Consider the following 27,218-nt stretch of genomic DNA (forward strand, 5'->3'; position numbering starts at 1 on the left):
CCTTCGGCTTACACTTGAGACCTTATTTCTTTATTTCATACCCTACTACCTTTCACATCCCCTAGCTAAAAATAGCCTTTACCTAGAAAAAAAAATCCTGCTAGCAGTTCCAGATCTAGATAGTATATACATCCCAGCTGACTTCAGGATCTCCTCAGACCACATTTTTCTCTATTCCTCTTGTTAACACTGCCTTTCTTACCATTTCCCACACTCTGAGCTTTCCTTGGGAGTGTTATGATGTTGCATGTGGCTCTTCTGCCCCCAGGTGTGCCTTTGCCCAGACCCTTTGCCTCAGGAAGACATTTCCAGGCAGGTGCTCCTTGCAGAGATGGGACCTGGTTCCTGGCCGTCTTCAAGGCACAGCCAAGAACAAGCCTCAGTGACAAGACCTAGTTGATCCTGCTCAGCTCCTGGGGCAAGGGCAGCAGCTCTGTATCCTCTTCTGCCAGCTCAGCCCTCCTCTGGCTGGTGCTGCCTGGGAGAAGAGCGGAGGAAAGAACAGCACATCAGCCAGGGAGCAAAATCCGCCCCATGCTTGCTGGTATCTCCATTTGCTTCCCAGATCAGCATGCAGGAAATCCCAGTGCTGTGAGTACAACTCAATTCCTCCTTCAAAACCTGATTCCATGGAAGACTCCCATAGAAACTGTTGGGCCAGTTTAGGAGAATAAGCTCTATCTACATTAGCAATAGCTTTTAACACTGAGCTGTACAAGGGCAAATCTAAACCTGTGTAACCCCAACTCTTCCTGTCTGAATTTCCATATATACTATTCTGGTGTTCAACAGAGCAGAATATCCAAGTGAATTAGACTAAAACCCACCATTCTTTAACATTCATTTGCACATATTTTCTTGCTGCCTTCTCCCTCTTTGAAAAAAGAACAGAAAACAAACCCAAACACAAAGACAACAATTTCCCCTCCTCAACATTCACACAAAGTCACTGAGCTGGTTCCTGTACACGCACAGCCAGCAACAGAAGTGGCAGGTGATCTCACATTCTCCTACTTGCAAGATGCCTATCATATTGCACCCTTATAGCCCATGAGCTTTTCCGCTGAGCTGGACACCCAGCACTGTCACTCCTAAAATATGTGTGAGTACCACAGGATTTTCTAGGGAAAGATTTCTTGAGGCTAGATTTAGTCAAATTTAATCCAAGTCACTTGGTGCAGCTCCATTTGTTAAGAACAGCTCCTGTGCTTGAGAAGAGCCCGTCACTGTGTTTTGCCTCACAATGCTGCAGAACACAATAACAACAACATTAAACTCAATACCCTGAAGGGGCAGCTGTAGTCAAGGGTCACATTTTCCTTCATTCCAATTAACCTACTTGTCATATTGGATGGTAGATGCACTCTGCAAACTGCCCTTAAGTGTTTCTCATGCTCTTTTAGTAATAGAAAGTGGGGAGAAATAAAATAGTTCATGTTTTGCTGTTTGACTTGTCCTTGGTATTTTATCTTATTGGGAAACCCAAAGAAATGAATACTCTTGTAAAGATTTTAAGTGTCTGAAAGCACAAACAGGCTTCTGACTTGTGCAGTATGCCTGGAACACCAGTGCTGGCAACACCAATCCCAGAGAGAAGAGGGACCAGATCCTTTGGTTCCTGACCAGATTTCGCTCAACCCATCTGCCCCCATGCCAAATAAAAGAGTTGTGGTGGATGCCAGGTACCCACCAAGGCCATTAAATATCCTCCTCTCCTCAGCTGGACACAGGAGAGAAAATATAATAAAAGGCTTGTGATCAATGAGATCAGAGAGGGAATGAACAAGAATTACTTTCACAGGCAAAACAGACTCAACTCGGGGAAAAATTAATTTATTACCAATTAAATAAGAATAGGATAATCAGAAATAAAGCCAAATTTTAAAAACAGCTTTCCCCCCCACCCCTCTCTTCTTCCTGGACTTAACTTAATCCAGAATTTTCTGCCTCCTTCCCACCAGTGGTGCAGTGCAATGGGGAGAAGAGGTTACAGTCAGTACATCACACATGGTTTCTGATATTACTTTTTCCTCAGGGGAGGACTTCCCACACTTTTCCCCTTTTCCAGCAGGAGGTCACTCCCACAGGAGACAGTCCTCATGAATTTTTCCAGCCTCAGTCATTCCCACAGGCTGCAGTTCTTTACAAACTGCTCCAGTGGGGCTCCTTTCCACAGGATGCAGTGCTTCAGGAACAGACTACTCCAACGGGGTGACAAGTCACAGAATCACTAAGGTTGCAAGCGATTATCTTGTTCAACTGTCAACCCAGCATCACCAGAAACACCCTTAAACCATATCCCCAAGTACCACATCCAGACACCTCTTGAACACTTCCAGAAGTGGTGGTTCCACCACTTTTCTGAGCAATTTCTTCTAATGCCTAATCACTCTTTCAGTGAAAGGTTTTTTCTAATTTCTAATCTGAACCTGCTTTGCCTCAAGTTAAGGCCATTTCCTTGTGTCCTTCCACCTGAAAGATGGCAGAAGAGACTGACTGCCACCTCACTACAGGCTCCTTTCAGGTAATTTTAGAGAGCAATGAGGTTCCCTTTGAGCCTTCTCTCCTCCAGACTAAACAACCCCAGTTCCCTCAGCCGCTCCTCATAAGACGTGTTTTCTAGACCCTTCACCGCCTCTGTTGTCCTTCTCTGGACATGCTCCAGTATCTCAATGTCTGTCTTGAAGTTAGGTGCCCAAAACTGGACACAGGAGGTGTCACTAGTTCTGAGTACAGGGGGACAATCCCTGCCCTGGTCCTGCTGGCCACACTATTTCTGATACAGGCCAGGATGCCATTGGCCTTCTTGGCCATCTTGACACATGCTGGCTCATGTTCAGCCACTGTCAGCCAGCACACCAGGCTGGGGCATGGTGCTCCCTCAAGGTTCTCCATGGTTGTTTCTAGGTGAGTAGGCAAGGCAATGTACAAATTTGTATGAAGTGTGAAAAACACTGTTCTAGAGAGTGTATTTGCAGCTACCCTGTTTCTTCAAAGTTTGTATCTGATCTCCAAATCCTGCCCTTGTGTTGGCAAAAAACGTCATCTACATTCTGGACTTGGTTTTGCATGGTAACCAGTAATCTCTACCCATTTTCAGCTAATTCATCCCATAAATACAGGCAGAAAGTGTTTTGTGCCCGTTTCTCCCTACTAAATTAAATGTACTGCTTTTGGGGAAGGGTTCTATCCACTTGTCAGAGGCACCTCATTCACCACTTTATTTCACATGCATAATGAAGCACTCCTGAACTATGCAAGGGCCCTATCAAGCCAAAAGAGAGCAGTAGATGTTTGTGGAGACCAGAAATCTCCCCTTTCTTGGCACCTAATGGCTTGTAAGCTGCATATTCACCAAATCACTACCTTCACCACTGCAAAGCTGTGCTCCATCCTGCACCAGGAGTGCAGCCACAACCTGTCCCTGAGGAATCCATCTTGCTTTTCACTCATACCTCAGAGCACCCAATGCTGTCATTGATGCCTTTAGGATCTTGAATTGCTTTTGACAGTGTGCTGTAGGTTCACTGGATATGTCTATGAAATTTAGTGATTTAGGTGTGGCTGAGGGAACTGGGGTTGTTTAGTCTGGAGGAGAGAACTATGAATAAATTTCAGCTCTGCAGTTTTCCAGGCATGTTTGTGTCTCATCTTCATCTGGTTAGAACAAGTATATGCAGCAGGACCAGCAAGCTTATGTGACTTCCCCATATGCCTTGCTGCATTGATTTCTCTCCTGCTCATTTTTATGTGGAGTTTGGCACTTTTAACATTTTCATGCTACAGTTTTATTGTTAACTTTTCCTGCTTGAATTAATTGAAAGCTATAAAGCATCTGAAATGCCTCAGAGGCTTCCACTGTCAATAGTGAGATGAGCTTTTCTCATATCTCCAATTTCCTAGGAACATTTTGCTTGATACAGGATAAAATGCAGCTGGAACTTTGCTTGTTTTTTTCCCTCTGTTTCCAGATGGTTTTGAGCTCAGGTGAAGATTTTAACTGCTCCAGTAAGCCATAAAATGCAAAAATATCTCAACAAAATATTTGATACTGTGAGACACTGGGATATCTCTCTGAAACCAATCTCTGTGCTGCAGCAAGGATATTTCACTGATATTTCCGGATACTGCACTGATATCTCCAGACGGAAGGGACACGGCTTTTCACAGCTGTGAAACATGCTTTTCTCCTTGCTAGCTCTGCCAGAAGTGGCAGCTCTGCAGGTCTGGATGACAGCAGCCGGCCATATTTTTTTTTGCTTTTGCCCAAGCTGCAGTTAGACTCTCCTCCTTGCTCTCTGCCAGCATTCCTCTTTCACTGCATCCCTGTTCTTCTATGCTTTGGGTATTCCTAACCTTGAATCATAATGTCCAGCAAATTGTGTTTTGTCTTGACTTCAGCCCAAGCCTGAAATATCCTTTTACTGAGCAAATTAGCAACTAATGAAAAAAAGGATGTGGAGATCATCCCATCTTCAACCTAAAGATGACGGATGAGACCTACCAAGCAGTGCAGACCACTAGGCAGCCACGAGGGACATGGATGGTTGGTGGGACACCATGCACCTCCTTCTTAGGTGGCTTGCAGATGATTTGGTGTCACACTGGGGCAGCAGCAGCAGTCTGCTCTCCACAGCCATGCTCTCCTGTCCCTTGGCTGGGTGTGAGCAGAATGACTGTCCGGCACATCTCCTGGTGTGAGACAGAGGGGCTGCAACACAGGGCCATCCTCTAATGAAAAGCCAGCTGGCTGGAAAGACTGCACACTTTTTTCTTGGAACAAAGAAGGTGTTTAGTAGTCCTGCAAGGTCACCAGGGAAAGCAAGGAGCTCTGCTTTGTCATAGAACCATAGAGTCACAGAATGGTTTGAGGTACTGGAAGGTACTTTAAAGACCACCAAGTTCCAGCCTCCCTCCAATGGGCAGGGATGCCTTCTACTAGACCAAGTTGTTCAAATCCCCATCCAACCTGGACTTGTCATGAACTTGTTTTTCTCCTGCATCTTCACCTGGAGCTCTGGGCCTCAGCTTGCATTGAATGTGAGAGCTGTGCTAAAGTATCCTGATTTAATAAAGCACACGCTGGATTTTCAGAATACTGCATTGAACTCTGGTCTAATAATCATCCAGCCTGACAGGGCTCCTTAGATGGGGAACTTCCAAAAGAGGCTCAGAGCAAGGGTTTGAGCTGAAAGCATTTTAGCCTCAAAGAGATGGAATTTCAAAAGCCTGAATTACTGTATGATAGCACCAAACATCTTCCTCTCAAGCAGAAATTTGGGAGCAATCAAGATGGATCTGCCATGCCGGTTGTTTCCACAGAGCACAGTGGTGTTGCTGTCTCCTTGTAAGGAGGATGAGGGGAAAGGCAGAGGAAAGGCTCACGTGAAGTGGGGATCCCACCAGTTCAATATCAGCCTCTGTTCAGCCCCAGTCCACTGCCACAGGGGAAATCTTCACAGCTGGTAGCCCAGCCATGGATGAGAAGTATCCTTATCTGGCTCATCTCTTGAATCCATACAGTTTATCTTGACCCTTGATACTCAGCTCTGCTTCCTAAGGAAGCATTAAATTGCCTGAGTTTGCATGAGCACAGAATCTTATGAGCTTTCAACAGAATCCCAAGAACTTGTTCATTACAGGGACATAATTGAGGAGGCAAAGTGGGGCACCCATACTGATAATTTAATTTTATCATCACTTTCCTAATTTTTTCTCTCTGGCAAAACTGTCTTGAGCATCTAGTTATTCTCTGACAGTGAGAGTGATAATAGGAGGATTTTTTTTTTTTTAAAGTATGGTGTTATTCAAGATCAGAAGGCTTCACATCATAAAATATCATTAAAGTGTGAATTCAAGGTTGGGGAAGATGAGGCCTTTACAAGACTAATGCAATTAATTCTGCTCATTAACTACAGACTCCAAATACATACGCAGAGGCTGATCTCACTCCCGCTGTGAAGACTTAGGTCTGAAAAATTATTATTTTCCAGTGGATTTCCCAGTGATAAGGTGGCATGGAAAGATCCCTCTCTGTATTACATACTGGTGAACATAAAGTCATTGCTGGAGGAATGCTACATGCTCTAAATCTTTTGGTGTGCAGTAACTTCTTGTCAAAGTAAGAAGCTTAAAGAAATTGAGGTCCAATACTAAATAATTTCAGTAATTGAAATGTGTTAGATTGAAAGTGGGTTTCTTTGCCTTTTTTTTAGTATAATCCTTCTCACTCTGCAATCCATCTGAACACTTGAATTCTGGAAGGCCTCAGTTCTCTACAGTTTACCAGAGCTAATACCAACCTCAGTCCTTCTTGCTTTCTTTTCACAGAGGAATTCTCACAGTGGGATATTTTCAATATAACTGAACTTTGATGTAAAAAAGCAATTTATTTTTCCAGCAACTCTTACTATTCCCTTTGCTATAGCTGAAGGTACAGCAGTATCACCCTCATAATCAGCCTCTTCTTTATATTTGGTGCTACACGAAAGCCTGTGTGTATTTGCCTGCAATCATTAAATGCGCGTGTTTGTGTGCATGTGAGAGAAAGAAGAGGAGAGGGAAGAAATAAACATCTGTCCTACCAATATACAACCTTATTTGCTGGGCCCTGGGGAGCTTTCCTTCTCTCCTTTGCCTTTTGCACACAGTCACACTGCTTTCCTTATCTCTCCTGTGATTACTTGTATTGTATTCCCACAACTCCTTGGGAGACAGCTCCTTGGGACAGGGACATTGTCCTGTAAACCAAAAACCATAATGTCACCACCATAAACTAGCCATTCTGCAAAGAGTCAAAGCAACGAAGCCTGGTCTCCTATGGATGTGAGGGGGAGGGTGAGAAGGGAAGGGAGGGAAGAGCAAATAAAGAAGCTCTTAGTTCTGCCCTGCAATGGGAAGAGAAGAGATGGGTGTATTTAGAAAAACAAACTCACCAAAAGATTTCAGAGCTAACTGAAACTACTTGTAAAGCTAATGATCACCAGAAATTTGATTCAGTGCAGTATATTTGGGGTTCCGCCTTGCTTGCACCAAAAATGCTGCCCTCGGTTTACTTTTATCATTGTGTGAATGCATCTCTTCAATGCTTGTTTCATAGATTTTTGTTTCCATCTTATGGTCTTAATGTCTATTAGAAATACAGCCTCGAGGCAAACTTTCTCACAGTCGTGCCTTACTTTGTTGTATGCTGCAGTACACGTAGTTGGCTCTGACAGCATTAGTTTTGCACTGGTATACTGTCAAACTGGCTGCAAGAAGTATTGTGAAAAAACAAACCATCTGCTAAGTGAAAATAACATCCTGATTTGGGTTTTTATGCAGCTATTTAACTCCATTTAAATATCCTATTTTCCCACATCTAATTGTGAAACCAAAATCTTACTGCAGCACTTGCATTTGACGTGACTGTCAATCTGAGTCCAACTGATAACTGCTTAATGTGCTTTTTGGGCTCCCTATTAGCCTTTCTCTAAACTACTCAAAACTCAAGCAAAGTAATGATCTGACTGGTTTCTTGGGTCATTCTTTAGTCAAAACTCCCTGAGAAAATACATTTTGATTGGATTGGATAATCTTAGAGGTCTTTTCCAACTGAAATAATTGTATTATTTCATCCTGAGGATACAAACTCAGCCGAATGTGAAAGTTTCTCAAGACCCAAGGTTCTTTTAGTAAACCTACATCAAATATTCCTGTTTATTAATGACACAGTAAGAATCAAGGAATTTTGCAGTGAAAGGTACACACTGCTTGTATTGTATGAACAACACAAACAGTTTCAACATCTTCAAATTTATGTCTGGTTCAGCCTTTACCGAAATCATTGGAGCCTAAATGGATCAAGCATAGAAGCATCTCAGCCTGGGGCACTGGGAGTGTATCCCTGAAGGCAGGTAGGATACTATGACATGGGAAAAACCAAGTGATCTGCAGAGTTTTTTTAAAATATTATTATTATTATTATTTATTTTATTATTATTATTATTATTCGGTATGTGCAAAAATAAAAGCAGAAGTATTGTCTGCTAGGGAAAATAGTGTAACAGGTGATTCCATGCTGCATTCCATGGCTCTCAGGTGTTTGCGGCTGGTTTATAGATCCTCCAAAGGTAAGAATTGCTCACATGACACCATCACCTCCAAAGAAGGAGGGCCAAGGATTCTGGTTATTTTCAGTTGCTCTTTTCCATTTAACAAGCAGTGAAGAGACATGATCACCATCCCAGAGTGGCTGACGAGCAACAGGCAGCTGTAAATATAAACAAGCCGTTACATCTTGGCTGTTGGGTCAGGGCAAAGTAATATCCTTACTACCTTTTCTTTCTTCTCCCTGGAAGGTGCATGTTTATGCAATGGGTGTAGTGGAGAATACTTTTAATTCCTCATGTATTCTTTTCTCTGGTCGCTGTAATGCTGCTCATTATTTCTTCTCACTTCACTGGAATTCTCCAGCTGGCAGAAATGTAATGAGAAATATATTCTTGTGAGGGCAATAGATAAGGAAAAAAATTGTTTTCAGAAGGATGTCATAGATGAGATCCTGAAACCATGTTTGCATAGCTTTTAATGTTTTTGCCATATTGTTTATCCTTAGTGAAGTGTAAAACTGAAGCACATCAGTGTTGCCTAGGAATCAGTATGAGGCAGCTAAGACAATTTGTTAGCATGCACTTTTTCTCTTACAGCACTTGTATGTATTTGTGTATGGAAAAGTAGAGTGAACTTTAAAAAGCTGTACCATTATTTAACTGTACTGACACCATGTTTTTCTCTGGAAAGAAGGAAGTATGTTTCAAACTTATATAAACACTGTCACTTGCATCCCTTTTAATATAACCCACTGTTCATGCTGTTGTGCTGACAAAATCATTATATTTTTTAATTAATGTAAAATTTAAGAAAAATAATATATCTCTCTATTTCTCTCTCTCTTCTCTTTACCTTAGCAAAATACTATTTGCCATGTCTCATATCCAAATTATTTTTAGAAACATAAGCAAAACCATTATCTTAAAACTGCTGTTACAATTTGTGGTTGGTTCATTTTCTTGGCTAAACTCAGGTATGAAATTGGTGTTGCAGCTAGAATTACAACTGAACATAGAAATGCATAGCCAAGCCCTATTAAGTTCCCATAAGAATAAAATAAACCTGAAATAAATAAATATTGTAATATTGTTTGGATTTTGTGTTCATTTTATTGATGTGAGAGTGCCTCTCCCAGTTTGGTTTCATCTGGAAGCTAAGAGTTGTTCTGCCATGCAAACCAGTGTTTTAAGTGGGGACAATTGGGATAGTCCCTCCTGAAGTGCACTCCTGATCTGAACTGAAATACCAATGTAGCTCACCCAGAGTCTCTGCCAAAAAATGACTCACAACGTCTGCTCTGAGCTGCTTTCTGGAAGTGCACTGGCTAAAGAGGAACATAAGAGAAACTATGCCTAAATGTCACTGTCCTGAGCCAGCATGAGCTGCCCTTCCTTTTTTCCTTTCCTTCCCTGCCCTGGCATCCCCCAAACCCCTTAGATCGCTCTTCCATTTCAGCTTTTTGTAAATGAAGAAACAGTTTTTGTTATTGTTTTGAAAGGCTTCTCCTGTCATCCATAGCCTATATTTTGTGGTGCATATATCTGGTATCCAGCTTTTCCAAGTTTCAGTGACATATTGTAATTAGCTTGTACGGTAAAAGTTTGGGAATTAAGTTACACAAAACTCACTTTAAGCTCTTGATTTTTCTGGCAAAGTTACAATGAGAAATCAAAGTTTCCATTTCCCAATTTAGAAAAAAGGATGATCAAGTAAGAGCTCAGAAAAAGAGTGTCTGAATTACTTCTTTTTTTTTTTTTTTCCTACGGAAAATTGGAGAAGGAGTTGGGTATTTGGGACGCAAATACCAATTCATTGTGTACTGTCCTCATTTTCCCCATGTAAAGTGCAGTTGGGAAGAAAAGCTCCAGTGGGCTCACATGCTAATTTTTCTCATTGCCTCTTTAACTTGCACAGATTTTTCAAATATTGACTAGGCTTTGAACTTGACCTACTTAAGGCACTGGATATGGTTTTCACTTAAACAAACGCCCCTTCAGATCATGTCAGTATTATAAAGGGGCCTTGCAGCTACTGTGAACATCGAGAATATCAGCATCTTAATACTCCTTTATACTACTGGACATACTTGAGGGAAGTCAGCTGTCCTTCTCTGCTTCTCGTGGTCTTCGTGGCTTTCAGTGTTGTTCCTCAGGACCAGTTTATGCTAATTGGTATGAAATTGAATTCATTCTCAAGACCTGCTGATCACCTCTAAGCTGAATCCCTCAGATCAACCTTAGTCTTGAGCTGTGCCTGAAGCAGGAAACTCTTTCTTGAGGCAGGGTTGGAGGCTGAGGAGCCTCTGTGTCCTCTCCTTGCCTGCAGCAGCAAACTCACAACTCATCTTCCTTCTGCACTTCGTCTCTCCTCTCTGCTGCCTGGCATTTGGCCTGCTTTATTTACTCTTCATTGTTCAGGGAGGCATTTTGTGCTTTTCATGTGATCTTCCCAGGTTTCTGATTATGCTCCATGGGCAAAGAAGCAAAATACAATTCAAAGTCAGCCTGGTGAGAAAACTCAAAGGCATCTGCTGACAGAAAGAAAGAAAAATTATACAGTGTTGTGGCTTGCATGGATTTTTGAAATGGAGACTTGCATACATTTTTGATATATAATCCTTTTCCTTCTACACAGTTTCACAAGGAATGTCCTTACTGTCAAGAATATTCTCAGCTCACCTGAGAAGAACAAAATAAATGACCTTTGTAATCTTAACATTTTCAGTCACCCAAGAAGAAAAATGCATATCTTTTCTACTCCTGCAAAATCAAAGAACTTCAGTCTAAAAAGCAAGGAGAATTTTAACAGCAAGAATAGTTAAAGTAATATTTTACCTTCTTTGTCTAACCAAGATTTCTGCAATGGAAATAAACATCATCTAGGAAGCTGGAGTACAAACGGGGCAGGGAGGTGAGAAGAGACAGAGCTTTATCCTCTGCGAATGGAGGGGTGGTTTGTGGGCTGGGAGTTTGCAAAGGGAAGGAAACAGAGAGCCAAGGAGGGCTGGAGAAGCAGGACCTGTGCATGGGCCCCACTGCAGAGGAAGGAGGGAGGTGGCTGCCATACAGCTCTGGCTCTCAGCTGGAGGGTGGTGAAGGGAAAAAGAGGGCTGCAGAAGAGCTGATGGACAAATTTATCTGGCGACTGGGCCATGCTGATGAGTGACTGGCCAGCAAAATACAGAGCAGCTCAGCAAGTGAGGGTGGAGCTTGGTATCCCAATCTTCTGTGGCTCCCTAATGCTTCTCCCACCTGCTCAGCCACAGCCCCCGCTCCCTGCAGGTCTGTCTCCTCCCGAAATGCTGCAGAGTCCCGCGGGTGCCCTGCAGGGGCAGGGTCCCGGTGTAGGGCAGCGGATGTCCCGGTGCCGCAGGGAGGGATGCGCCACTGCCGGGCTGTCACAGCACGGCCACCGGCCCCACGCCGCCACAGCTGCCTGGTGCCAAGAGCCTGCAACCTGCAGTACACAACAATTGAGTGTTGTTCAATTCTTAAACCATTCGTACTTTAAGCAGATTCTTTTATTCAGCCTGATGAAAAATATTCTGTTTGATGTTTTCACAAACAGCATCTTAAGGCGTTACTTCAACTTCTTCTCTAGCGCTGCCCTTTCCGAAGTCATTATTACTCATTAGGTATATTGTGCAGAAAGCAAAGTAGGTCACGGATGAAAAGCCCCATCTTAGCGAGAGGCACCAGTATAGCACAAAGCTATTTTCAACTTTCATGAGATAAAAAATGTTTTCTGTAGGATGAAAGCTGTCACTGCCAGCTTACAATTGAATGCCAAGTATGTAAAAACTTCCATTTTGGATTCCCAGGCTTTCATATGTTAAATGCATTGTTTTAGCAATTCATTTCAAAGATAATTCCTGCTGTATAACCCACACTGACTTACACATACCAGTAGGGTATGTGCTGAGGACAGCTACTCAGCTGGTGTAAATCATTGTCAGCTCCATCAAGATGGGGCCATCTCAACCCACGAGGATCTGTCTGCAAGAGTCCCCAGAGGAGGAGCAATAGAGGAGGTGATCTGGCTGGGTGCTTGGGGGTAGGATGGCAGCCTGGAGCTTGGGCTCTGGAAAAATCCCTCATAGCCCTGCCTGTCTGTGCATGGCACTGAAAGAGTGAATTGGCACCTGCACTCTGGGATGGCCTCTAAAGCCAAGATGACAACTTCAGTTGCTGCACCCAAGTGCACATAATTCTGCCATCATTATTGCTTTGCACTCTGACCCATTAGTTAAAACAAAGACTTACTTTTTGTTTGATTGCTCCTCCAACTTTTATTTTTCATAATTACTTTATACTTTTATGTAACTGCTTTCATAGTTACTTGGAGATGTCATAAAGATGCCAAATACAAAGTCAGACTTTCTGGAATGATCCTTAATCTCTAAATTGTTGGGTGTCTCTCTTCTGGCCCTCAATTTAACAAAACACTCAGCAAATTCTTTGTTTTATCCAATTTCTAGTAGGACTTAAACTCTAGGTTTAAGTAGGAATTATACTCCACTCATAGTATGTCCCTTCATCAACAGAATATGTCTGAAGTACTTTCAACTGCAAGAGAGGTAATTAATATAATTATATTTTCAAGTTCTTACTGCATAAAATAAGTTGACATATATGGCAACAGAAATGTTGCTAAATATGTTTTGTTGGTGTAATCAATTTGCTCTACTGATTTGAATCTATTGATATTTTCATTAAAAATCTGTACATTACAGTTGAAATGAAATCTTATTTTTCTCTTAAAAACAATAATTGCTTAAAACTAAAATGTAAAATATGACAACATAAGGGAAAATCTTTATTATCATATGTTAGAACAACATAAATTACAATAAAAGTAACAAACTATATGATTGCAGCCATGATTTTAAAAAAAGACACCCTTCACTTAGGGAAAGTTATTTAGTAAACACTTGGAAGTAGTGTTTGCTACAGTCACAAATAATTTTTTAATCAGAGATAACTTCTACTGTAAGGACAAATGGAACATTTTCTGCTTTATATTTTTTTTCAAGTAACTCTGGCCAAGGACTAGGTAATTTAAATTGAAAGCCAAGGACTCACTTAAAAAACCAAAAATACTGATAGTGAATAAAAACAAATGTAAAAGGATAAAAAATACTCGTTCAAAGATAATAAATTTAATTAGACAAACAGAAATGTTACCTCCTCTGTTTATTAAAGGTGTTTAGTTGCTTAAAATGCTATAGCACATTCACTTTGGGGAACACAGACAGTGTATCTAAGCTTTGCTGAGATGATTCAAACAGTTACAATGCAATGATTTCACATCTTTTAATTAATTCCATTTTCATTTAATTTGTAAGTAAGAAGGAATAATCATCTAATAAATAAGAAATGCTTTGTTTGTCATTTCAAAATTAAGTAACCCACAAATTAAGGATCTGAATAAACGTTTGTAAACCATAACTGCACAGATAATTTGATGTGTATTTGCTCACCTTCTAGTGTTACAAATATAAAAAAAAACCACATCAATTATTGATTACAGGCTTTTGTGTTGGGAAATATACTGAAAGTATTAAGTTAAAACAAACAGCAAAAAATGTTTATTATACACCTCTTTCAAGACATATAAAAGCAATTATCTGCTATGAAATCCAGAGCTGAGGACCATGCATGGATTCAGGAGGCTTGGCCTCCATTCCTCCTCCTGCTGTAAATGTGCTCTCAGTGCCAGGTGGATTCTTTAATCATTCAGAGGATCACAAGCTGTCCTGGCCAGTACAAGACTTTCAGGTCCATGATCTCAGTAGGCACCCAGAACCACCCTGACACTGAGTAGAGATGTTCTGCATTGCTTTAATGTATACACTGACCTGCTGCTGCTGCATGCACCATTTGGTTTATTATCTCATCTCATTGTCATTTCAGAAACGTTTAAGCTAAACCAGGCAGGACAATATATAGGATGTGTCTGTCTTGGTGTGTTTTGTTTTTTTGTTTTTTTTTTGGTTTTTTTGTTTTTTTTGGTTTTTTTTTTTTTTTTCCATATTTGTATTTTGGTTTTCAAGTTGCCCAGAAAAGATACAATGCCATCCAAAAAGATATACAATATCTTTATTGTATAAAAGATAAATAAGAAATCTTAACTCCAAATTTCTGTGCTTGCCTATATGTATTTTTGATACCTCCAACCACCAAAGTATTTTTGTCAGATTTTTCTGAGAACGTATCATGAAGGATTTCCAAGTTGCAGCAGATTTCTTAACCACTGACTGTAAATTTCCTGAAATGGGCTTTTCAAGGTGGGGTGAAACACAAAACTGATGCCAGAAGAAAGGTAAGAGAGGCCGAATAACTTGGTACCAAAGTAAAATAGCACAAAGCAAGAAATTCTGATTAAGTTAACAGTGTGAAAAAATCCCAAAAAAAACCAAACAAAAAATATCCAAGTGCTTGATTCCTTGATCAGAAGAGAAAAATGAGTAAAACACCTGGATTTGTTCGAGGAAAAAACCCTTGGGTCTATACAAAGAAAGGTAAACTAAGTAAAAAGAAAGAGATTCAGAAAGCCTGAAGGCAAAGGCTGCCATTAGTGAGTCTCCTTTGGGGTGGCTAGAAGAGGCCAAAGGGACTGGACAAGCAGCAGACAGGGATGCAGGGATGCAGAAGGTTTGCCTGCAGGAGCTCAGGATGGCATCCACCCCACATGCCCAAGGGAACAGGACTCATTTTCCCTCCCCATCACATGTTCCTCACCATGTATAAGGGGAAAACCACAAAGCAGCTAACAGTGCAAGGCCACAAGTGGAAATTCCCAACATTGCATCTATCATGTCTTCTTGGAAAATGAAATGTCAAAAATACTTCAGGCTTTTGGGAGGACATAGAAAAATGAAAAACATTTTAAGCGGTAAGTGACTTGGTGAGTAATAGGATAAGACCATAAGAGTTTCTAAGAATTATTTGCAGTAGACTCAGGCACACAAAAATTGTAATATATGTCACTCTTTGGGTGTGAAAACTCCACATCTATGTAATGTGATTTGTGAGGTCCACACAATGTGAGAGGATGAAGGTATTTCAGTCTCTGAGATGTCCTCAGATCTGCATTTTGGCTTGCAGTGCTTGAACTACAAGGCCTATTTAGAGAAAACGATATGCACAGAGTGTATCGAATGGACGACTGTGCTAAACCTCTTCCTTTTCAGCAGGTCAGGGTTTATTTCCTGTCAGGTTTGTATTAATGACCCACTGACCTACTTTTCTGATCCACCTGGCAGAACTCTGCATCCCTGAAATCTGAGACTTGGTCTGCTTCAAAGATTTGTTTTGGTTAGGTTTTGTGACAGAAACCATTAGGAGAGTGACAGTGTAGATAAAAATGAAATGTGCTCTGCACTTTGCTATCACAAGCGTATTCTTATTTAATTGTATAAGTGTTATCCATCATGAGAGAATTGTCTGCTCCTTTTTTTTTTTTTTAATGGTCTGTTTTATAGGGTTTTCTTCTCCCTCCCTCAAATTACAAAGAAAAATGAGCTGTGTACATTTATCCAGTGATTTCTAACCAGTGCTGCTTCTTCGCCTGTTCTAGAATAAGAGTAAGTGAAAAGGCAGGCATAATGGATTAGTGAGGAAAGGCATCTTCTGCCTGTCTTAAATCATCTACTTTACAGAGAATCTTAAATTGCTAGAAATAAAAAAAACCTCCTTGGCAGTGCAACAACTGCATATAAAACAAATCATATTTTTCAGTGAATCGTAAATGTCACCATCTCAGATAACATTTATGCTTTCATAGAAATAGGAACTTAATTTTCCCCATTTATATTATTAACTTACTTTGGTGAATCAGATCACCTACATTAAAACAGAAGCAGCTGGTGACTCAGAACAATGATACGTTTAAAGATCAAGCACAGCATTTGCAAGTACGAAGCAGCACGCAGATGGAACTGCTTCTTTGAACCACCAGATAAAGATTGATCTGTTAAAATCTTGCTAAAAACGGGCACCAAATGCTTGTTGTCAGAAGTGACTGACAGTCTTTGTCCGAAGCTGAAATGAAGTTGGGTTTGCCTATTCATTCAGTGGATGCACAGTGACAGCACAGGAGAGAGGGAGGGCTGCGATGGGCTGTGATGTGACAAGCAGATTGCCATTGCTTTGCTGTCCTTTTATAAATTCTCCAGGCTAGAAAATAAACCCAACAAACCAAAAAAAACCCCAACCAAAAAAACACCTCTGTTATTGCAATACATTGTTTAACATTTCAACCTTTCTGGTTTGCTCCCTCTCCCTCTGGCTTGGTACTTTTATGGTCCCTCAACACCAAACCTGCCATGACCATATAGAAAGCCATCCCTGTACAACATAAAACCCAGAATCTTTATTCCAGCTTGTCAGAAGGTGAGTTAAAAGAAATACTAGGAAATACCAAGGCCTCACAGAAAAATGCAGATTCAGTCCAGTGCCATGACCACAATCCTCCCATCTCTTCTTCTCCATGCATGTGCGCTTCATTTGTTTAAGAGCTGGGAAACAGTGACTAGAATATGCCCACAACACTTTGTAGGAAGAAGCAGCCTTGTTTTGCCTGTGCTCTAGAGCAGCCAGGTGCGTGGTGTTGTGAATGAACACAAAAGTGGCCATACTCAGCCTGGTACCAAGTATGAACCCTTCAGCTTGCTGTGTCTCAGGGTGCACTGAACTAAGCACTAAACTCATGTGGCTCTGAGACTGATCAGAGCCCTCTCATGACTTGCTTGTTTTCTCCTACAGGCATACACCTAGTAGGGATATCCCTCATGGGGCAAAGACTGGTCTTACAATACTCAATTAATTCATTTCCCATATGACAAACTAAAAAAAATAATATTCAAAACACTGTAAAAAGTAGATATCTACCTCAGTCCTAGCAAGTAAGCGGCTGCATGTAAGATAGCTGCATGTAAGATAGGCATTACTTCATTATAATTTAATTTTTGCTTGACTCATCTCCACTTTAGAATAAAGAGATGCTTCTGGTGACACTGCCAATCTTTTTCATGCAGTTATATATTTACTTTAAAGCAAAAGAGCTCAGAGACTGACACAAATGCTTTGAAAATATGAGCTGCAAGTCTAACTCACACAAAAATATATGTGTGAATGATGATAGCAAATCCTGCATGCCAGCAGAAGTCTGGGTGATGGTAGTATTTCATAATTATACCTAAGTGAAAGGTTCTCTGCTAGTTTAGGGGTTGTGGCATCTAATCTGCATTTTCATGAATTACTGGTTTTCACCACGTGACGAAAATATCTTGATATATTAATGAAAGCAATGTAAAACATATGTCCTGTCAGATTCCGAGCAGGAAAAAAGTGATTATATTTCTCACCATGTATATCCCAACAATTCCAGCTACATGCATATTCCATTTCATCCTAGCATCCCTTACTTATGAAAGCAAAATGAATCAGAGGGTAGACTGTACAGCTATTTGATTCAGTCCCTGCAGATTGCATTGATTTTTTTTAACACAATAAACATTCTTTTCAGCAGTATGTTTTGCTCAAAAGATGTTTATATTGCACTTATTAGACTTCAGAGCTGTTCAGTTCAGAGCTATCTTTTAAGGCAAGTCTGTAGGGGTTTATTTTTATGTTTCTGATTTTAAAGGCTGTCTTGACATGTGGCTGATTTAAGTCTCTTTTTAGGATGCTAATGTTGAATAAAACAATTTTACAGGTGTCCCTGGATTCAACCATGGCTCTTCCAGAAACCCCTAAGAGTGCCCACTAGTGACATTAGAAACATGGAGACACAAATTATGGCCCTATTTATTTATTTATTTAACTGTGGAGCATTAGAATTTGTGACCCAAGGAGCAGTCATCAAGGAAAGATATGGAATTGTTGAATGCTTGTGAGCTGACACAGTGTGAGTATTTATCTGTATTCAAGTGTCCCGTGGCTTAAAAAATGCAGGCTAATAAAAATTTCAGACATCTGAGCTTCTTTTCACAATTTCTATTTATTCCATCTGTTTCAGTCTTCATTGCTTGCCTTCATGATCTTTGGGGTCAGTAGTGGCTTGTTTTCCAAACTAAGCCTATGTTGAGCTAAATCCTCAAATAAACACCTACATACACACATTCGTTCCTTCATAAAAAATAGAAAAGTAGAAAACTCAAAGTTTGCACTTGATTTAATGTTTTTGAGTCACAGAAGATGATATTTCTAAATAAATAAATATTTCCTTTCCAAATAGGAGCTCCATCCTTCACTCCGGCTCAGTGCCCTCCTTTCAAAGCCCTTGAGTGGAAACGGGAGCACTCACAGAATCATAGAACATCCTGAGTTGGAAGGAACCCACAAGGGTCATCAAGTCCAACTCCCGGTCCTGCACAGAACCATCCCCAGGAGTCACACCATGTGCCTGAGAGCACTGTCCAAATGTTTTTTTTAACTCTGTCAGGCTTGGGGTCGTGACAGTTTCCCTGGGGAGCTGTTCCAGTGCCCAACCATGTTGTATTGTGTTTTTAAGTTTCATGTTTTTCTACGAGTTCTGTAATGGTTCATCCCTTTGCCCCTCTCCATGGTTTTACCCTGAACTACCCCTTTCCTTGTATGTCAATCCCCTCCTCCTTCCCTGATGTCAATCTCCCCCCAGTTTGCTGGATCATTCCCCTGTCCCCTCCCTGGTGCCTTGTCCACCACTTGACTCCCCATCCCACTCATCCAGAACCTTCCACAAACGGCATCAAGCGACTGGAGAGGGGCCAGGGGTCCCTCCTTCCTACCTCCCCTATTGAATTCCCCATGTGTCTGTCTCCCCACCTTCCACTCCCCCGAACATTCCCATTGGTGGGTGGGTGATCTCCCCCCATGTTACCACCCCCGTTTATATTGTGCTGCACTGCCCAGTCCGGGGCTTTGGTCGGTTGGTTTCCCTGGGTTGTGGATCTCCTCAGAGCTCTCCTCAATAAACCTGGACTTTACCCCCGACTGGAGTCTACTCCTTCCTTCCACCATCATCACAACCATCTCACCCCGCAAGGCCAAAAGCCTTAGCTGCCCTCCTGACCTCCCGAGGCACGGGAGAGTGTCCCCTGCCGTCTGCTGTGCTGGAGCGAGCCGGGAGTCCCTGAGTGGACTCAAGGAGTGGCACAGTGACACAACCACTCTGTGGGTGAAAAACCTTTTCCTAATATCCAACCTGAACCTCCTCTGACACAACTTCAGGCCATTCCTTTGGATCCTGTCACTGGTCACCGCAGAGAAGAGATCATTGTCTATACTTCCTCTTCCCCCTTTCACCGCCTAGGACTGTAATGAGGTCTCCCCTCAGTCTCCTCTTCTCCAGGCTGAACAAACAAATTTACCTCAGTCATTCCTCATGTGGCTTCCCCTCAAGACCCTTCACCATCTCCACAGCCCTCCTTTGACACTCTCTAATAGCCTTATGCTGTGGCAACCAAAACTGCCCCTAGCACTTGAGATGAGGCCTCCTCAGCTCAGAGCAGAGAAGGACAATGCCCTCCTTTGCCCAGCTGGCCATGCTGATGCACCCCAGGACAGGGTTGGTCCTCCTGGCTGCCAGGGCACTGCTGGCTCATGTTCAACTTGCTACTGACCAGGACACCCAGGGGCCTTTCTACGGGGCTGCTCTCCAGACTCTTGTCCCCCAGTCTGGCCGTGCATCCAGGGTTGGCCCACCTTGGGAGCAGGATCCAGCACTTGCCATTGCTAAATTTCATGTGGTTGGTGATTGCCCAGCCCTCTAATTTGTCGAGGTCCCTCTGCAGATTCTCTCTGCCCTGGAGGGAGTCGACAGCTCCTCCCAGTATAGTATCATAGGCATACTTGCTTAGTAACCCTTTAAGTTCTGTGTCCAAGTAATTTATAAAGATGTTGAAGAGAACTGGGCCTAAGATGGAACCCCACTTGACTGGTCAGCAGCTTAATGTAGCCCCATTTACTCCAACCCTTTGCAGCTGATCCATGAGCCGGCATGTCACAGCCTGTCTTGGCATTTTGCAAAAGAAAGCCCCTGGGCCTCTCTTCTCCATGTCTTTTCTTTCACATCCTCAGCCAAAGAGCTATCTATAATTTTTGTCACTTTCATTTCTAGTATGTCACTATGGATTATGTAATGTAAACTATGGTCCGCCCATTTAATGGAGCACATCACTGTGGATAATCTCCCTGGAATGCAAATCAGTTTACTGTTACCTGGTTACTGCTGGTACATGCACAAAATGGAGAGGAAATGGCTCTAGCAGGCTGTAGCTTTAATATATTGTGTTGAGTGTCTATCAGACTCCCTTTATTTTAATAGCTGTGCTCAGAACAACACAGAGGTGTGATGCATTCGTCTGCCTGCACGGGAATATGTCCATCTGCATTTGGAACATCATGATGATAAAATCATTCCCACAAGCCAGGTTTAAATGGAAGCTGCGTATCACATCTTTTTTTCTTCCAGAGAAGCAGCTTGTGGTCTTTCCAGGAGGAAACTAAGCAGACTGCCTAAAGGGCAGGAGAGGGTATCATGCCAGCTGGGAGGAAGGTCAACCTGGGTCACACACCTCCATTCCTAGCATGGTGTCCACCTCCACCAGTCTGAAGGAGCTCATGTCAAACAACTCGGTAAGCACGGCATAAACCCTCTCATCCCTGAGTTTCACGTCCAAATTGGAGAAAAACGTTGCAGAAAGGAGCAAGATCCAAATCAAGCCTCAGTAGCAGCTCTGGGAACAGAAGGTGTGGGGTTGAGGAGAGCATTTGGTGCCGCTCACTTGTCTGACAATGCTGATGCCACTGTAGCTTTAAGTCAATTGTCACTGAAGGATCCAACATCCTTTAAATCAGTTTTTCTCTTACAGGCAGACTTTCTTTAATACAGTTTGAGAAAGGCTCTGCCCTTAAACTGGAGGCATTACAATAATGATGCAGGCTTGCCATGCTTTTGTCCCCACAAAGTGCTGAACACAGAGATAAGGGTATTCTGTTTCCACAGTAAAGGCTTGTGAAAAAGCACACATGTGCACGTGCATAAATGAATACAACATACACGTGGTCACAGAGATATTTGCACAAAAAGATGCTGAAACTCTTAATGGACATGTCAAAACCTAAATCAGAATTAGATTCAGAAAAGCTCTGGTGTGTTAAGGGCAGTGTTCAATACACTCTCTACACTTATCCACGTAGAGAAGTGTTTGCTGCCAGAAACAAGGGCATTTCCTAGCAACAAGTGGACTACGTGTTGTTTGTTTTATGTTTTAGCACAGAACCCACTGGGCCTTACAGGAATGACCAGCACTGACAGATGTGACCAAATTGTGTCTGAGAGCAGTGACAACCATGTGACTGACCCCTAATGACACTAAGAAAAGCCCCTGAAGACATTAACCAAAACTCTTTCTGATTCTTGCAGGATGCCACTTCTTCAGCAGGTTGTATATTCACCATGCCAAAGTTTTGTATGACTGTCATTTCCTATTGTGTTGCATTCCTAGATGTGGTCCTCAGAGCCGGCCAGGGGGAGAAATCCCTATTGCTGAGGAAGTCCCAGGCAGAGGATGAGGAGAGGGGACAGAACAAGGTTGTGAAGGTGACTAGTTTTCCTTATTTGTTCTGGGGAGAATTCAAGGGCTATCTCACAATGAAACCTAATTTGTCCTGATCTCTGCATAGCAGTGTCCTGGACTGCTGATTTAATTAATGGGCATTTGACAGGTTGAGGAGTGGGTGGTCTAACCAGTACCTAACCAGATCTTTGATTATTTATCAACATTTAAAATACGTGAAGTCCTCTGTTCATAATGGATCATTTCTTCTTATTATGAACCTTTATCTTATGCCATTGATCAGTGACTGATTAGTGGAACCTAATCTTCAAGTGCAAAAATATTTTGCTTTACCTTGTTCCCCAAGTTTTCAAATTTCCCCCTTTTCTGCCAACAAAATCACTCTACAATAGTTCTGATTTTACTGCCAACATGAAAGAATTCAGAGACTCTTTCTGAATTACACAAGACAACTGATTCAAGTTGCCTCTTGAGCCCACAGAGGATCTTTTACATTATCTGTTGGCATGGATGTTTTTCCTACAATTGTATCTAAAGATTGTGCATATTGCATTCAGGTTCCCTTCCTTGAAATGCATAAAGTTAAAAGAAAACATTCTCAACATCTTATTGTGTAAATCCTTCTGACACAATTTCCACATTTTTGTAGGAGATGAGAACTGATCAGTACAAAGTAGGTCAAGAACTCCTAAGAGACACAGTGACTGCTTTTGATTTTTCTACCTTGAAGTTCAAAGAGCATGACTAAGTTCATTGAAAGAGGAAGAAATGAGTTATTTAAAGAAATAAGGATTCCACTTTACATGTAGTGACCAGAGAATTGGAGAAAGAGGAGCAGGTCATAAACAAGGTGGTGTGTGCACGCACATGCATGTCCCTGTATGTATTTTCCAAATATTGTTTTGAAACAACACTACCATTAATTGAGGATGAATTCTTCCTAGCATTAATATTTGCTCTTTTAATAATGAGTTTGGTAAGAAGTTTCATTCTATATGCTACATCTATACACTATGTTTTATATAAATCTCAGTAGAGCAGCTACATCTTCAAAAAAATTACTAGAGGCAAGGACTACACGGACTGAAATTTAGAAAAGACAGCAGCTACCCTCTCCTTCAACTTCTGTAAGCTGAAGTAAGTAGTCTTTCAGCATGGGAACCATATATTTTTACAGGAGCTGTACCCAATAAGCCACTTGGCTTTAGGACCAGGCATTGGTACCTAATCCTCTTTTGTTTGCAGCACATTTATGGTGTAGAGCAAGATAAAATGCTAAAGAGAGTGATGATACACACTAGTGAGGGGTTACAGGACTGGGAGTTAGATCATCTGTGAGAGAACTATATCCATCATGAAGAGTGATATTTTTCACTGGTCTTCTGTTCAAGGGACAAACTAACTGGGGAGTTTCAGGGGCATCAGTCTCAGCTGCCACATGAACATGTGCCAAATCAGGTAATGAGGAAAGAGCTGCACCATCTCAGACCCTCCTGGCCACATTGTGGCTGCCTCTGACCCTGGTGAACTGACATTTAGGAGAGAAATCAGAGGAAGGTTAATGTGACAAATGGAGACAAATACCAAGAAATGATGGAGGGCTTATCCCAGAAACACTAGCACGGTCAATTTAAAAGCTGTTACTTGGATAAATTCGCCTTTCAAGTAGTGAAAGATGTTTGATTAAAGCTGTGTAGGTGGCTAAATTCTGTTCTGTAGAGCTCCATCACTATTAGAGATATACCCTTTGTTTCATACCAGAGAGAGGGCAAGAAAACCTGTCTGCTGAATTAGAGGTAACATGAGTAAAAATTGAAAGTAAATCACTCCAATTTACCTTGAATTTCTTTACTTTATATATTTTTTTAAACACTGCATATTACTGCCATTTGAAAATAGGCTTTTCATGCTCCACACCACTGAAAAGATGTGCTATAACATTACAATGAGCTCTTGTTCATTCATGCTTTCAGTGGTCCACTCAGAAAACAGTCATAGGAGACGGTCTGTCCCTCCTATAGCTCAGAGTGGTGGTGTCTGTCTCTCAGCAAGTCCTGGATTTGCCTCAGGAAATCCCTCTTGTCCTCTTGCTTTGTGCTGTGAGTGTCCATCCACTGCCAGGCTGTCGGAACCCAAGGTGTCCCTCAGACACTCTTGGATGTTCCAGGCCCAGGTCAGAAGCATTTGAGACCCTGGAATGCAGCTGGAAACCCCTGTGGCTTTGAATTTGATCCATGGAATAATTTACCAACCTTGCAGGAAGAACAAGAAATCACAAAAGTTTAGATATTATAATAGAAGTAGTCACAAAGTGAAAGGTAGGATTTTTGAGTGCTGTACAGGGGGGTTTTAGGCCTTGGACAGAGGGGTCTGAGTTTTGTACATGGGGGTCAGGAATTCTAAGGTGGACAGATTTGGGCGTGCCCTGTCCTCCTTCTTAGTCCTTCCTATCCTTCATGTTCTTGGTGATGTTGGCACTCACAGATTGGTTTAGAATAGAAAGTCACTGTTCAATACAGGTGATAAACATTGGGGAAAAACTATAAACGTTTAATACATAATGTGTGATATAAAAGATGGCACCAGCCCCCTGGGCAGTCAGAGTGTGCCAGAGACAGTGTCAGTGTGTGTGTGCCTTTGTCTGACCTGCTGAATGGACCGCAGCAGTTCAGGAAGAAAATCTTTTAGATAACATACAATAAACTGCCTTGAGACCGGATGACTGAAGACTACTGAGTCTTTCTTTGAAGGCACGGGTTGGAGGAGAGACTTTTCCACCTCTCGGGGTCACCCCAATCTGGGGGAGAGCCCCGGCACCAGGCAGGTGTGCTTGTTGTGTGGTACCAAGGTTTTTCCTAGGGCAAAACCTAGGAAGGGTTTGTTTTGCCCTACAGCTTTCTCAAGATAGAGGAATATTAGGGAAAGGATTCTCTGAGATATAGGATTGCTTTGCTTTGATCAAACTTCACCTATGAGCCATACTGTTGGAGCACCCAGCTCTCCCTGAGCCCAGCACAGGGCAAATAGGCTTTCTCTGGTGGCCCAAGAGCACAACCTGTCTCATGGCACCAGTGGCCCTGGCATGAACAGGCATCACCTGTCAAACATAAGCACATAAAGCTGTTGACAAACACAAAGGCACAAAGAGTATTTTTAGAGGCTTCTAAGCCTTGCAATTGTTGAATAATGATAGGAATTAAGACCAATGTTGCAATAGCTGTGATTGTCAGAGATAAATGTAAGTCATCATTAATAGTGAAGTAATATTTCTTCCTAGATTGGCTGATGTAGCTGGGGAAAAAAAAAATTAGCCCAGATGAACCCCAGGGAGCAGAAGCGCTTCTTCTGGTTGCCAGGTTCTGTCTCAGACCTTGATCACAGCCCAACAAGTAGTCTATTCTAACTGAATCAGTGAATGTAAGGAGAGATGCTACTTCTGCTAACAACCCTCATCTAGCTAAAGTGGAGAAATCAGATTTGCAGCTCTGGGATAGGCTGTTTGTGAATAGCTCTGATTCTTTTTCCTGCTGTGCAGTGACCTCCGCCAACATGAAGTGCATAGCTCTCCCTCACTAACCTGTGAGTCTAATTGGTATTCTGTAAAAGTCCTCACAATGCCTTTTAGTTAAAGCAAATGTCAGAAAACACAAACTCCTGTTTTCTTTGTGAAAATTCCTCCAAAGGAAATTGCAAGAACCCTAACCACACAAATGCCACCTCTCAGCACAGGCTGCACATCCAAGCACTTAATTTGGACTTTTGAAGGAAGGGCTGTGCAATACAAGCTTCAAGATGTTTACTTTTCAAAGTCTCTTTCTGGCCAAGAAGAATGACTTCATTCACAGGGTGGTCCAAGCTTTGTTTTGTGTTCCTGGAGCCCAGATGCCCATTTGGAGACTCCCCTCACGAGCCATGTGGACACAGCACCTCCCTGAGCTGAGGGTTTGGCTGCACTTAAGCACAGTAGGAACATGAGGAACTGCTGGACTTCCCCCAGGGTGCAAACAGCTGCTCCCCATCACCTCCCATCCCACCACACAGCCACGGCAGAGGCACAAATAAGACAGATGGAGTCAGCCCACAGGCTGGATGTGGCCTCCAGCTGGAGCTGTCTGACTTCATAGCTTGGAGCTAGTTAAGCTAAGGACTGATTACTTGATGGCATTTTTTTTTTTCCTCTAATGACATTAATATAATCTGTGAAAAGCATGACAGTTTTACTCTGATGGCTACTGTCTATCCTCCCTAACCTCGGATTCCTGCAAGTTAGGTTTTGAAGCCTGAAGTGATCACCCAAGGCTCCTTGTATAGCTGATGCAGGGAAATGGGCATCTCCACAGGGACAGTTTTGTTTATCAGTCTTGTTTGTCTTTGCCATCTCTTCTGTTTTTCCTGCAAAGGGAGTAAAAGTTTGTCTGGCTTAGGCTTGAGCACTTTAGCCTTCAGATACCAAACTTCAGGCAGATTAATGTCCCATTAAGGCAGATTACCAAATTAACTAGAAAGTCTCACTAGCCCCTTTCCCGAAAAATTACCCTCTCAGAAAGCTGGTAAATAAGTAGGATCCTCACTCAAAAAATCCTTCTGCCCTATATGTGCAAAAATAAAGATTACAGTCTCTGGAGTACAGTGATTTTCTGGCCTGTTTCTGGGACAGCCTATTTTCCTGTACTCAAGAGCTTTCCTTTCATAAGAAAAGATAGCAACCCCCCACCAGATTTTCCTTTTCCATCCCCTTTAATTAAGGAAGCAGCACCTTTCAGTGAGCATGGGGATCCCTATGGCCCATGTCCCCCTCAGTTGTCCATCACTTGCCAAGCAGGTCTGCAGTGCACCCCAGCTAAGGGGCCCACTCCTCCCAAGTCTTGTCATAGAGCCTCCAAAACACAGCCCTGCTTCCCTCACCTGAGAGCTTCTTTCCAGCAATTTCAATGGAAAAAACTGGAGAAAAACCCTGCTCACCTCAGTCCTTCTATTTCTCCCTCGTTGACAAGAGAGCTTTCAGATGGTGGACAGGTATTGAATTTCTGTGTGCCTGAGCCATGTGCAGTGCAAAGCAAGGTTAATAGATTTTACAGCCAGAGGGAGTATTCTGATCACCTCATCCAACCTCCGGCATCACACAGGCCAGAAGCAGGAGCTGTAATTACACCAAGTTTCCAGCAGAAATGAAAGAACACAGTCTGAACCTAATTGTCCTGCCAATCACATCATCCCACAAGTCCCCAGATTTTTTGACCCTCAGTAATTTTGCTGAGGAGAGTTTATAATCACAAGGTGTTTCAACATGCAGCTCGCGTCGCGTGCTAAAGAAGACTGATGTGTTTGGCTTCACAAGAGGAAGAAAAGAAATCCATGTGTATCTTCCTACAAGTGGAGTTTTTATTTTGCTTTTCACATTTTTTCTCCACACAAGGCTAAAAATGCAAAAGGTAGGTGTAGCTTTCTCCTTCCCTGACAGCTCTTTACAGCTGTTTACAACTGTGCTACACTCTCTCCATCCGAGAGAGGCTGAAGGGCAGCATTTCTTCTCCTGACTGGATGCAATTAATAGTGGCTGTTG

This window comes from Vidua chalybeata, chromosome 2, assembly GCF_026979565.1.
Source record: "Vidua chalybeata isolate OUT-0048 chromosome 2, bVidCha1 merged haplotype, whole genome shotgun sequence".
NCBI lineage: Eukaryota > Metazoa > Chordata > Aves > Passeriformes > Viduidae > Vidua > Vidua chalybeata.